Below are 14,288 nucleotides of genomic sequence, written 5' to 3' on the forward strand. Positions count from 1 at the left end.
TAGTCCTCGAAGAATCGCTTCTTACCTCAATTATCGAATCTGAATACCTTTAACCACTTGCACGACTATCCCTTTTTAGTCAATCACATAAGCCGAGTAATAACATCATTAGTAGCGGGATCTAGCTAATTCTTTTACACAATGAATACAAGTTTCCCAACCTTCGCTCACCGCTAATCATTATTAGTCTATGATATAACTGAACATTCCAACTCATCCATAATTCTTAAGCCCACCCTACACTATACAATCGCAACCGAACTTTCACATCACTAATCGCAACCAAACGTTCACATCACTAACTTTTGTTTCAATGATTTCCTTTCTACCCTTAACCTCAAAGACACCAATTGACCTCATCGATCACACCCCTTACTGCACATCATGGTATAATGTCCCCACAGTCCAAACAAGACTTGAAATCCCATATTACCTCTCTCAAGCCTTACGAACCTTAATCTCCTGAACTCGATAGCATGATGTCTCATTGTAATCCTTCAATTCTCGTATTTTCATCTCAAATCACTCTATCACTATCAACCAACAAATGCTCAAATGCACTCGATCCTCTAAACTAGTTATCCATTCAAGCCCTACAAACCACAAAACAAAGTCAATATTTCTCCTCTCATCGAAGTGAACACCCAGTAACTCCTTGGTCATCACTGAACTTACACTTGTTCTCATATACCGAAGTCTAATACTCTACCATTGTTGAATTGTCGACCACCATTAGTTCACCAGTATCACGTACACCATCATAAAGCCTGACCAAGCTGAAGTCAAACCGATCATATCATCAAGCAACCCACTATTGTTAAGCCATAATTTCACTTTGTCACTTCCAAGTAACCCAGCGCTGAAACATGGAGATCCTGTAACCCTCTGAAATATCTTCCCATTTCTCACGAACTCTCATAATAAACATGGTTACAATCCATATATCGCTTGTATATCAACGTTTCCTCCATGTATACACCATATTAAACCTTTAATCCAAATTAATAACATGAGTAGGAGGTTGAAATTACCTTTAACAATCAGAATCTTCAAGAATCTTGTTCCTCTTTCCAGCTTCTTGCTTACAACACAAGGAAAACTTAGGCTACAACTTCTCTTTAACTAATATCATGTCAAGGGTCTAGGATTTAGCTTATATGATGGATCAATTAGAAAGGGGGTTTGGGAGAGAAAATAAGGGTTCTTGGATCTGTTTAAGTCGTGTGAAGTGATATAGGGAAAAGTAGTGGCTTATATATTAAGTTTAATGGGCCTCATGGGCCGAAATATGAGTGTTTGGGTCGGGTCCAAACTTGCTGCCCTGCCAGCCCAAATTGAATCGTCCATATCTCCTTATCCCGATATCATTTTGATGAGCGGTTTGTTGCGTTGGAAACTAGACTCGATGAACTTAATTTTAGGCTTTTGAAACACCTTAAAACTCCTCATATGCTAGGAGATATGCCTCCTACAATATAGGCTAAAATCGGGTCCGAAATGTTTACTGAAGTTGTTCCGATTCATTTCGTTTAACTTCTAATCCTCTTCCAACCTCATGTAACCTCTTATACATACATATACACACTCATATACATACTCATAACATGATTTCAAATCCTTTAGGTTACCATGTCACCTCGGGATACTTAAGGCAACCATATATATAACGATATTCTTACTAACTCGACTAACTTTCCTTGAACCTTCATAACTCATTTTTTTCTTGTTTTACTTCAAGTAGCACGGATTATTATGGAGTGTAACAGGAATAACTCTACAGCAGCCTCACCAATCAACTACGAGGGAAAAGAGTGGAACCTGTCTAAAACTCTGCATCCATAAAAGAATGCAGTAAGTGCAGATCACTACAAAGCCACAGTACTGGTAGATATCATAGGCCGACTAAGTATAGCTAACATAATTTAAATAATAAAGAAGGATAGGAAGATAAATCAACAAGTATAAGCCAAAACATAATCAGAACCAAGTACACGTCATCACCTAAGTAGAGCATCTAAACCCAATTGTGCCAAGTCTCAATATGTCCAATCTAAAACCAACATCACAAGTAAAACACCAAATCATCTCAATATAACCCATGATGCAATACAATGCCATAATGTATGAATGCAATGCAATGCCATGCAATGCTGTGTACACATGTACTCCGGACGGAAATATCGACATCTCAGTCGCACAACCCTAGGTGACTCACAAAGTCTAAGTTCCACTCGTCCCGGATCTTTGTCCAACAGATAGATGAGACCCTGGATCTTTACCCATGAGGGTTCTCACCGGCACCACCCTGGGGGACCCGCGGAGTCCATGCACTCATTCAATCCACGATTCTGGTACTATTATCGAATATTGGACTCTCACGTTACTCTCATTTAAAAATCAAGCCCAGCTCATCACAGTGTTTCATTAAGTACCAACAATGTATCAATAGTATATCATGAGAATAAGAGTGCGTGCATGCATGTATCATTATCAATAAATAGATCAATATCACAAGTACCAACAATGGGTACACCAATAATATATCAGTGTCACAAGTACCAACATGGGTACGCCAACAATATATCAATGTCACAAGTACCAACATGGGTACGCCAACAATATCATGAAAGACTACACGAGTCATATGGAACTCTATCTTCGTATCAACATCAACCCGTAAGATACTACAATATCACAATCAAGATGGAACAATAGATCCCAATATCTACTCACAACACGTGGCATCAAGACAACACAATAGAACAAACATGTCACAACACAACGGGGTAGCCAACCCCAATCACGCAACAGGGCCCAACCTAAGACAATATCCAACCCAACTTCATACCCGAAGGTTTACTTGCTTTCTTTGACAATATCATCTAAATATATGCTTCACTACGCGAATTCTCACCAAGGGTAAACTATAACCTACCTGGATGGCCGAACAACAAACACCAACAAATCACTTTTTTGCCTTGCCTTTCCACTGAGCCTCAGAACCAAAGTAGTCTAGGCATATTTGAAATCTAGATTAGAGATCATGAAGAATGATACTAATATTGCTATCTTTCAATTTAGGTCAAATCTAACCTTAGAATTTAGATAAACGGGACCCACAAGATCAAAATGGGAAATTCAGGAGTAAAATATTAAATTAAGCACTAGGTGATCATAACCCAACAACTAATTACTGATTTAACTCATGTAATCCCCTAATTTTGAATTTGGAGCAAAACCCCCCAAATTTGGGTATAAACCCTAACTATTTGATTCAAGAATTCAACTCTAATAATGGAAGATATATGATTAACAACCTTAGATTCATCAAAATCTAGCATAACCCCATCAATTTCACCATTAATAAGCCTAGATAGAACATTCATTATCTCCACTTTTGTCTTCCATTACTAAGGGATTGTTAAGGGAAGGAGGGATCTATGATGATTAGGATTAATGAAATAGTAAAAGGATTAGGGGAACTTATCACCAAGAATCTTCACTAAAAAACTCCATGAGTAGATACCAAGAGTTCTATTTCCTAACACATCATGGTATAATGTCCCCACAGTCCAAACACGACTTGAAATCCCATATTACCTCTCTCAAGCCTTACGAACCTTAATCTCCTGAACTCGATAGCATGATGTCTCATTGTAATCCTTCAATTCTCGTATTTTCATCTCAAATCACTCTATCACTATCAACCAACAAATGCTCAAATGCACTCGATCCTCTAAACTAGTTATCCATTTAAGCCCTACAAACCACAAAACAAAGTCAATATTTCTCCTCTCATCGAAGTGAACACCCAGTAACTCCTTAGTCATCACTGAACTTACACTTGTTCTCATATACCGAAGTCTAATACTCTACCATTGTTGAATTGTCGACCACCATTAGTTCACCAGTATCACGTACACCATCATAAAGCCTGACAAAGCTGAAGTCAAACCGATCATATCATCAAGCAACCCACTATTGTTAAGCCATAATTTCACTTTGTCACTTCCAAGTAGCCCAGCGCTGAAACATGGAGATCCTGTAACCCTCTGAAATATCTTCCCATTTCTCACGAACTCTCATAATAAATGAGTCTAATCGCGACTCGACACGGTAACGGAGTCTAATCGCAACTCCACACAATCAAAACCTTAGGCTATAACTAGAGACTGAACTTGATCACCTTCCCGAATCAGAATAACACATCTCGCACCAAGCCACCACAAGTCATAGATCAAACATTCACATAAGATTTTAATACGGATTTTCATCTTTTGAGGATGATCAATATAAGAAGGTCTAGATACCAATTGGAATCAACTAGATACAATTTGAATAAAGTCGCATGAGAGAATGAAAGAATTAGAAGTTTCCTAAATATCCTATAGCCTCTCATAGATAAGTACGGAGATCATCGTACCGACCCACAAGACTCTACTAGACACGCTCTTGTATTATAGACCGGGTAACCTACGGCTCTGATACCAACTGGTCACGACCCATTTCACTAGGACGCGCGAGCACCTACCATTCCCACTGCGATAGGCGAACCCACATCCCAATATAACCAATTTAAGTAAAGGCAGAAGAAATAAATATAGAATAAGTCTCAAATCATCCATATAAGGTAAAGTACGAAAATACTAATTACAACCCCATAGATCTGGTCTAATTCATACAAGAGCACTAACTAAATACTTCATAACTCATTTTTTTCTTGTTTTACTTCAAGTAGCACGGATTATTATGGAGTGTAACATACTTCCCCCCTTAGGAACATTCGTCCTCGAATGTTAAATTAGTGTTGTATAAGCATACTTAACCTGTTACCCTTCCTAGTCAATCTTATCCTTCACCACCTCACAGCCTGTCTTACCAATACATTCGCATCCGTCACAATTCGTTTTTCTCTGTACTCTCATCTTAATCATACTACTACTTCTTTTACTATAAACTCGTCATAATTTATCCCTGCTTATCAATTCAGTTGGTACCTTACTATAACACTTTATCAAGATTATCCAGCCTTTTCTAAATCATCTCTTAGTATCATAAACCCTTTCCAAATTCTTCTTTTTACCATATCGATATCGACTTCCTAATTACTATTACCATCGATTCGGTAGTCGACTTATTTCTCGAGGTCATCCATATTGGAAACTTAGTCAAATCCTATCCTTACTATTGACACAACCTTTCAAAACATATTACAAACCTATACCTCATTCTCTTTTTCTATTTCTCGAAAAATTTGGGCAGAGTTTTCTCTGTACTTCTTACTATCCCAAAGCCTGCACGCAGGAAATACCAACAATGCCTCACAGGGCCAACATTTATACGTATATATCATATCGTATCATAGCCACACAGAGCTCCCAATATCGACAACAATATAAAAATGATGAACATAACTCGTATGCCCTACTCAAACTGCACCTGTTATACTTTCTCTTTCAATTTTCAACTTTACATTTCAATCGCACTTCCATACCTTACTCGACATATACCTTTCGTACCTTTGCTTACCTGCGTACTTTGGAACTTCCAATATCGTCAAACACTTTCTTCTGTCGATGCCGTCCTTCAGCTGAAATCAAATGTTAGTATAAAGAATTTCATTTCCTATGACTGGGCTCTCTCGCACGATCTGTGATATGAAAGAAAGGTAACATCCTAAATGCCCTGTAGCGTCCAGTTTATAGATGTGGTGCACAACACACCGATAAACAAGATTCTACTAGACACGGTCTGTAGACACTCCAAGGACGAACTGCTCTGATACCACTTCTGTCACGACCCAACCCCGTAGGCCGTGACTAGTGCCCGAATTGGACACTCATGTCACTTGTTAACTATAATCATTTATAACTAGTATGTCATGAACTTATTTGTATAAAAAGGTATGGTGGTTTTTTAAAGCTGTCAAAATATTTTTTTTTGTATGTCGTAGGCACCTGTCTCCTGAATAATTAAAATTTTTAAACAACAACATATATATATTCCTACGCAAGCCGACAAGGCTGCCACGATATGCAACATACCAAACATATATATATGCAAGCCGACAAGGCTGCCATTACGAATGGGTACGCCCCAAACATATGTCATAATCATAAAACGCGTCAACAACCATAAACAGACCCACACAAATGTCCACAGACCTCTAAGAGTAATGACCGTATCATATGGCGGGACAGGGCCCCGCCGTACCCAAATAAACTCATATGAATTCAACATAAGGGAGTTATACCACAAGCTAGGCTCCGGAACAAAGGAGCAGTCAAAATAGCTGAATAAGTGTCCTAAGCTGGCGGATCTCCGAAATGAACGTCTGTACCTGCGGGCATGAACGCAGCCCCCCAAAGAAAGGGGGTCAGTGCGGAATATGTACTGAGCATGTAAAGCATGAAACATAGTGATAGACTCATACTGAGATAAGATGTATAGGACTCAATGCAACTAACAGAATTTCATAAAGACTTGCCTTTGAACATATTTCATTTGTATCATTCTCATATCAATGTCAATATAGTGTTTTGTAATCAAAGCTGCATAATCATTCTGTATATAACATGTATACGTGTCCCGGCCCTCTAGTGAGGGGCTCGGTAATTAAAATCATAGTATCATAAACATGCACATAGACGTGTCCCGGCCCTTTCGTAAGGGACTCGGTAATAAGGAATATATATGCCCTCCTGGCCACCATCTCCATATCATCATATCATCACATCATCATATCATCATATATATATAACGTGTCCCGGCCCTCTAGTGAGGGACTCGGTGAATATAGTCATAGCATCATAAACATAAACATATACGTGTCCCGGCCCTTTAATGAGGGACTCGGTAATAATATAGTAGATGTGCGCACGAGAACGTGTCCTGGCTCGGGACTCAGTGAAGGATATAGCGATAAGCACGAGCAGAATAATAAGCAACCACATATATGAAATGCATCTTTTGAGACTCAATAGATAAGCAACTAACCAGCTCTAAAGTATTGGGATAATAATCATATTCAATTCTTTTCAACTCTCATTATAAGCCATAGCAAGGAACGTTTCAGCTTTCATGTACATGTATCAATTTTCATGATGTAGCTTTTGAAAATCAAGTATACTTCTATTCATGCCATTCTTTTAAGAGTAGGAACTTCTATACATCATTCATTAGTCAATCATGTAGTAGGCTCGTGACAATAGCTTTAAGGAAATATAGAATCATAAGTCATGCATGGAACTAGAGAATAGAATTTACCCCAAGGTTCATATCATTTCATACTTACGTCTAGGACATGCCAAGAAAAGAAGGAATAAGCTTTACATACCTTTAGCGTTTAGTCGTATTATAACTTGTACTTGCTGCCCAAAAACACTTATCCTATATCAAGACATCAAGAGCTACAATTAGTCTACGAGGGAATTCAATACGTACTTTAACGTCAACAATCCCTTTCAAACATTTAGACGACGTTTCGTTCGCATTCAAATCAACTACATACAACCACCCCAACATCAATAATCATATGTTCAATACCAATCCGGACAGCCCACATAACATTCCAAATAGCCCACATTCACAACATTCCATAACGATTCACATACGGCTACTACATTCTCAAGTTACTCCTAATAATCCGTAGCCTTAACGTTTTCGTGTAACAACTTTACAACAACCCAAACAACGTAAATACAATATATATTCTTAACTATCATTAGTATTTCCAATTTAAAGAATACAACATGTCCAAAACAGTTCCTAACCACAACACGCCCAAAACAGTCCCTAACCAATCAACACGCCCAAAACAGTCCCTAACCAACAATATAAAGGTGCCCGGAATTCTTGCAAACGTTTACGAACATACCAAGCAAACCACATATGATTCTTACACATTATTTCATGTCTTCATTTCATATAATTTCAGTAAAATACGACCAGCAGTCACAAGATAAATATATCACCAAATTCGTACGCAAATAGCTACATTGTCGACACTAAAACCTTACAACGACAACAACATGTTTAATGACATTACTTTCATGATCCTTGGAAATTTTTTAGCATCATTTACATTCTTATAACAGCCCACAATTCATTCCAATTTCGACCTGAATCATTGCACTTCACTTTCACTAAACGTTCACAACAAGAATCAACACTCAACACATACAAATTCACCTCTAGCACTAAAACAGTCCACTGTTTTGGACTGCTTATATGCTTCAACATAATTCATTTCTTTAACACCTTAATTCACATATTCAACATGCACACAATACACCACAATGTCCATAACAACAACAATCAAAATGTGACACAAAACAGTCCACAAATTCCTCTAAAACAGCCCCCTCACACGGCTTCAACACAACTACAACAACTTCATGATTTTCATTCATTTATCCATACTACAACACATTCAATCCATTTCCAATACATGTACAAGAATATTAAGCATCATTTCACCTAAGTTTATAGCACACAGCCCACTTCAACTTCAACAACAACAGTCCCTAACTTACGATAACATCTAAGTCCATATATCGCTTGTATATCAACGTTTCCTCCATGTATACACCATATTAAACCTTTAATCCAAATTAATAACATGAGTAGGAGGTTGAAATTACCTTTAACAATCAGAATCTTCAAGAATCTTGTTCCTCTTTCCAGCTTCTTGCTTACAACACAAGGAAAACTTAGGCTACAACTTCTCTTTAACTAATATCATGTCAAGGGTCTAGGATTTAGCTTATATGATGGCTCAATTAGAAAGGGGGTTTGGGAGAGAAAATAAGGGTTCTTGGATCTGTTTATGTCGTGTGAAGTGATATAGGGAAAAGTGGTGGCTTATATATTAAGTTTAATGGGCCTCATGGGCCGAAATATGAGTGTTTGGGTCGGGTCCAAACTTGCTGCCCTGCCAGCCCAAATTGAATCGTCCATATCTCCTTATCCCGATATCATTTTGATGAGCGGTTTGTTGCGTTGGAAACTAGACTCGATGAACTTACTTTTATGCTTTTGAAACACCTTAAAACTCCTCATATGCTAGGAGATATGCGTCCTACAATATAGGATAAAATCGGGTCCGAAATGTTTACTGAAGTTGTTCCGATTCATTTCGTTTAACTTCTAATCCTCTTCCAACCTCATGTAACCTCTTATACATACATATACACACTCATATACATACTCATAACATGATTTCAAATCCTTTAGGTTAGCATGTCACCTCGGGATACTTAAGTCAACCATATATATAACGATATTCTTACTAACTCGACTAACTTTCCTTGAACCTTCATAACTCATTTTTTTCTTGTTTTACTTCAAGTAGCACGGATTATTATGGAGTGTAACAGGAATAACTCTACAGCAGCCTCACCAATCAACTACGAGGGAAAAGAGTGGAACCTGTCTAAAACTCTGCATCCATAAAAGAATACAGTAAGTGCAGATCACTACAAAGCCACAATACTGGTAGATATCATAGGCCGACTAAGTATAGCTAACATAATTTAAATAATAAAGAAGGATAGGAAGATAAATCAACAAGTATAAGCCAAAACATAATCAGAACCAAGTACACGTCATCACCTAAGTAGAGCATCTAAACCCAATTGTGCCAAGTCTCAATATGTCCAATCTAAAACCAACATCACAAGTAAAACACCAAATCATCTCAATATAACCCATGATGCAATACAATGCCATAATGTATGAATGCAATGCAATGCCATGCAATGCTGTGTACACATGTACTCCGGACGGAAATATCGACATCTCAGTCGCACAACCCTAGGTGACTCACAAAGTCTATGTTCCACTCGTCCCGGATCTTTGTCCAACAGATAGATGAGACCCTGGATCTTTACCCATGAAGGTTCTCACCGGCACCACCCTGGGGGACCCGCGGAGTCCATGCACTCATTCAATCCACGATTCTGGTACTATTATCGAATATTGGACTCTCACGTTACTCTCATTTAAAAATCAAGCCCAGCTCATCACAGTGTTTCATTAAGTACCAACAATGTATCAATAGTATATCATGAGAATGAGAGTGCGTGCATGCATGTATCATTATCAATAAATAGATCAATATCACAAGTACCAACAATGGGTACACCAATAATATATCAGTGTCACAAGTACCAACATGGGTACGCCAACAATATATCAATGTCACAAGTACCAACATGGGTACGCCAACAATATCATGAAAGACTACACCAGTCATATGGAACTCTATCTTCGTATCAACATCAACCCGTAAGATACTACAATATCACAATCAAGATGGAACAATAGATCCCAATATCTACTCACAACACGTGGCATCAAGACAACACAATAGAACAAACATGTCACAACACAACGGGGTAGCCAACCCCAATCACGCAACAGGGCCCAACCTAAGACAATATCCAACCCAACTTCATACCCGAAGGTTTACTTGCTTTCTTTGACAATATCATCTAAATATATGCTTCACTACGCGAATTCTCACCAAGGGTAAACTATAACCTACCTGGATGGCCGAACAACAAACACCAACAAATCACTTTTTTGCCTTGCCTTTCCACTGAGCCTCAGAACCAAAGTAGTCTAGGCATATTTGAAATCTAGATTAGAGATCATGAAGAATGATACTAATATTGCTATCTTTCAATTTAGGTCAAATCTAACCTTAGAATTTAGATAAACGGGACCCACAAGATCAAAATGGGAAATTCAGGAGTAAAATATTAAATTAAGCACTAGGTGATCATAACCCAACAACTAATTACTGATTTAACTCATGTAATCCCCTAATTTTGAATTTGGAGCAAAACCCCCCAAATTTGGGTATAAACCCTAACTATTTGATTCAAGAATTCAACTCTAATAATGGAAGATATATGATTAACAACCTTAGATTCATCAAAATCTAGCATAACCCCATCAATTTCACCATTAATAAGCCTAGATAGAACATTCATTATCTCCACTTTTGTCTTCCATTACTAAGGGATTGTTAAGGGAAGGAGGGATCTATTATGATTAGGATTAATGAAATAGTAAAAGGATTAGGGGAACTTATCACCAAGAATCTTCACTAAAAATCTCCAAGAGTAGATACCAAGAGTTCTATTTCCTAATGGTAATAAATGATAGACGAAGGGCTTTTTTAAAACACACTTAATGAAATAACAAGCCCGTTACCGGGCCGTAACGGCGGTGCCGCTACAACGCCTAGCAAACCGCCCCAGCGGTCTGGGCCAAAATTTACTTGGCCACCCCAGCAGTCACTCCACCACAACGGCGCTGCCGCTGGGACGGCACTGGTGTCGCCAATGCGGGCACCAGGTACTAGAATCCACCGAATTTTTCAAGGTCTCAAACGAAATCCCGAACCACTCCGGAGGCCATCTGCTCATAAACCACCTACATAGACCCACACAAAAAGACGTTACGAACGCACTCGTATCCTCGGGATTCTCAACGGAGGTCTCGTTGACCGAGTCAACCCTCGATACCTCATTACCAACTTCCCAACCCAAGTCCGAAAATGCATCCGAGTGCATTGAGAACTGAACCAGATATATACACAAATTCTAAATGAACATCCGGACCTCTCGGAATCGATAAAATTCTGAAAAAGGTTCGTTTGCCCAAAAGTCAACTTCGGGTCAACTTTTTTTCGCTTAAAGCTCATATTTCACAAAAATTTGCCGAATCAAATCTGGACACCACGGGAAGCGTGTGAATGGTCCCCTCAGGTCAAAATGAGCTAACCAAGCTCGGGAAAGGGTTAAGAGGGCCGAAAATGCAATAACGACCAAACGGGTCGTTATATTTTCCTTCAGCAGCCGAAACGAAGATACCAAGCTTCAGCTCTCTTAATACCTAAAATAACTTGAACTACCCATTTGGTCCTCAACTTAACCACCTGAAATACCCAAATTGCCCTTAAACAATTACAAACACCTAGGGTTTTGTATCTCATTATCAGCAGCCGCTTATCACATCTTCTTCTCCTTCTTCCATTCTAGGCTAAGAGTCAAACCTCACCAAGCCTTAGACAGATAATGTTCGCCCATTTTAGTGCAAGATTTTTGTATCCTTATGTGAATGACAATACATACAAGGACATTTTGAAACCAGCATAATCTCGACTTTTCCATCCCTATTCTGACCAAATCACGTGAGGATATGTTGAAAACACCTTCAACGTTCGGATTGAACAGTTCCATTTGACTCGATTTAAACTCTAGATAATTCAAAATCCCGCCCAAAATCTCAAACCCTAAGTTCATCCTATAAGTACTAACATATTACAGCCATTTGGGGCAAGGTTTTTGGAGCCACCCCTTTTACCTCCTGAAGTTTTGGCTGCTGCTTTTCCCTCTCCAAATTTCCAACAAATACTCTCTGTTTCATTCTATTTATCTTTCAAAGAATATAAATTTCGAATCAGGTTTCATTGCTCGTTTTCTCTCTTCTTAGATCTCTTTCGAGTTTTAGCTGCAGTAGAGATTTCTTTTGTTTGATCGTATTGCTTTGTTCGTGAGCAAAGTTCGTAATCTAGTGGATCTGAAAGACCCCTGCCTCTGTTCACTGCACCCAAAACAGGTGAAAATCCAAACTTATTTTAATATCTTTGTATTAATGTGAGTTTCCTCTTTGCTAACAAAATCTTATGTAGAATGCATGTTATAGGTTCCTTTCCTTTAAATGGTATAAAATTATGTTTGGTATAGCAAATAAATCTTTTATGGCCTTCCCCAATTTCAAATCTGTTTTAGTTAATATTTTGTGAGAAAAATCACGACACTGGTCACATTTTCTTTATTAAAAAGTCTGCTGAATTTGTTTTTTTATCATAAATGTATAATAGGATTCATTTTTAGGTTCTTCATTTTTCTTAATGACAGTATGCTATTTAGAATTGAAAGGGACCATTTTCTTAGGTTGAGTCTATACTCTGCTGATGGATATTTTGAACTCCTATTTGTTGGAAGTTTTAATCATGAATAATATATGAGAGGTTACGTTTTGGTTTACTATCTTAGTAGTATTTAAATATGTTTTTTTGATAGGATATCTAACCTCTTATTGAATGAATATATATACTATTAGTATGCTGAACTTAATCTCTTTAGTATCTTTAGTTAATCATGATTTTGTTCTAATTTCTCACATGTGAATGACAAAGTTATCAAACAATTTCCTTGCACCAGTATGTTTGAGTTGTTGCAATAATATGAAAATATGATGGGTTGAGATATTCATGTACCCTTTAAGACGTTAGCTTTACTTGAAGTAGGCTTTGCATCTTGTTTTCAAAACTATGTCCGTGATTAATTTGTTCCTTTTAGATAGTCATGTTTGTCTTGTATGATATTTGCATAAACTGCTTGGAGTCGATACATCTCATATTCTTTAACCGCGTCAAACCACAAGAAAAATGAGCCGAAATCGCTTTGGGGGCACCTATGGCGTCCTTATTCTATTTTTCTTTTCTCTTCCCTTTATCGTGCATATTATCTCATTTTTTTTATAAATGTTAATTTATTTGTGTTTGGGGCTGTTCTCCAATTTTGCATGTTGAATCTCACGTTTAACATAGGATTAATAGTTAAGATCCTACTTAAATACCCTGTTTTGCTCACTTGAGTCGGTAGCCTAAATCTGATTTTCCAAAATGATCACCTAGCCTCATAAAAAGATTTTAAAATAACGTACGTACTTATATTTAGATAAGCATATTTTTAATCAAGTCAAATCATATTTGGGTTAATTATGCAGATGCTTGGATAAGAAGGTTACCTTGTGTCGTTTCAAGTATAATTGTATCATGGTATTTTGGTTAAAATAACATTCGTTTCAATACTCATTTTCTCGTTATTTTGGGGATATCATTTGAGTATTTTTTTTAATCTTCCAGCTATGGCAAAGTGACCTTTAGAAGAACTATGATATGTTAAGAATCCAAAATACTTTCTTCAAAATTAAATTCCCAAACAAGTGTTTTGCTACAAGTCTGTTGAAATGTAAAATGGGCTTTCATCAAAATCCTTAGATGTGTTTTGCTACAAGTCTGTTGAAATGTAAAATGGGCTTTCATCAAAATCCTTTCTAAGCTTTACTCGTCATCACTTTGAATTTTAATTACCTATTCAATCAGTCTTAGGGATCTTTCAATCATTATTTCATTGTCATAATACTTCATATATTATACTTATATTTTCTTAACTAACCTAAGTTTGGTCAGTCAATCGTTTTAAGCA

At 37.5% G+C, this 14,288-nt stretch overlaps 1 long non-coding RNA gene across 1 annotated transcript; it reads right to left on the bottom strand.

Annotated features, from left to right (window-relative positions):
* Nucleotides 1-6,081: 6,081 nt before the first annotated feature.
* Nucleotides 6,082-8,820, bottom strand: LOC132642502 (uncharacterized). The gene is made up of 3 exons (XR_009583201.1): nucleotides 8,643-8,820; nucleotides 7,337-7,389; nucleotides 6,082-6,340 (listed from the first exon to the last, which is right to left on the bottom strand). It is a non-coding gene; the product is annotated as an uncharacterized LOC132642502 (long non-coding RNA).
* Between the last annotated feature and the right edge of the window lie 5,468 nt (nucleotides 8,821-14,288).

This window comes from Lycium barbarum, chromosome 5 (genome assembly GCF_019175385.1).
Source record: "Lycium barbarum isolate Lr01 chromosome 5, ASM1917538v2, whole genome shotgun sequence".
In the NCBI taxonomy this organism is placed as follows: domain Eukaryota; kingdom Viridiplantae; phylum Streptophyta; class Magnoliopsida; order Solanales; family Solanaceae; genus Lycium; species Lycium barbarum.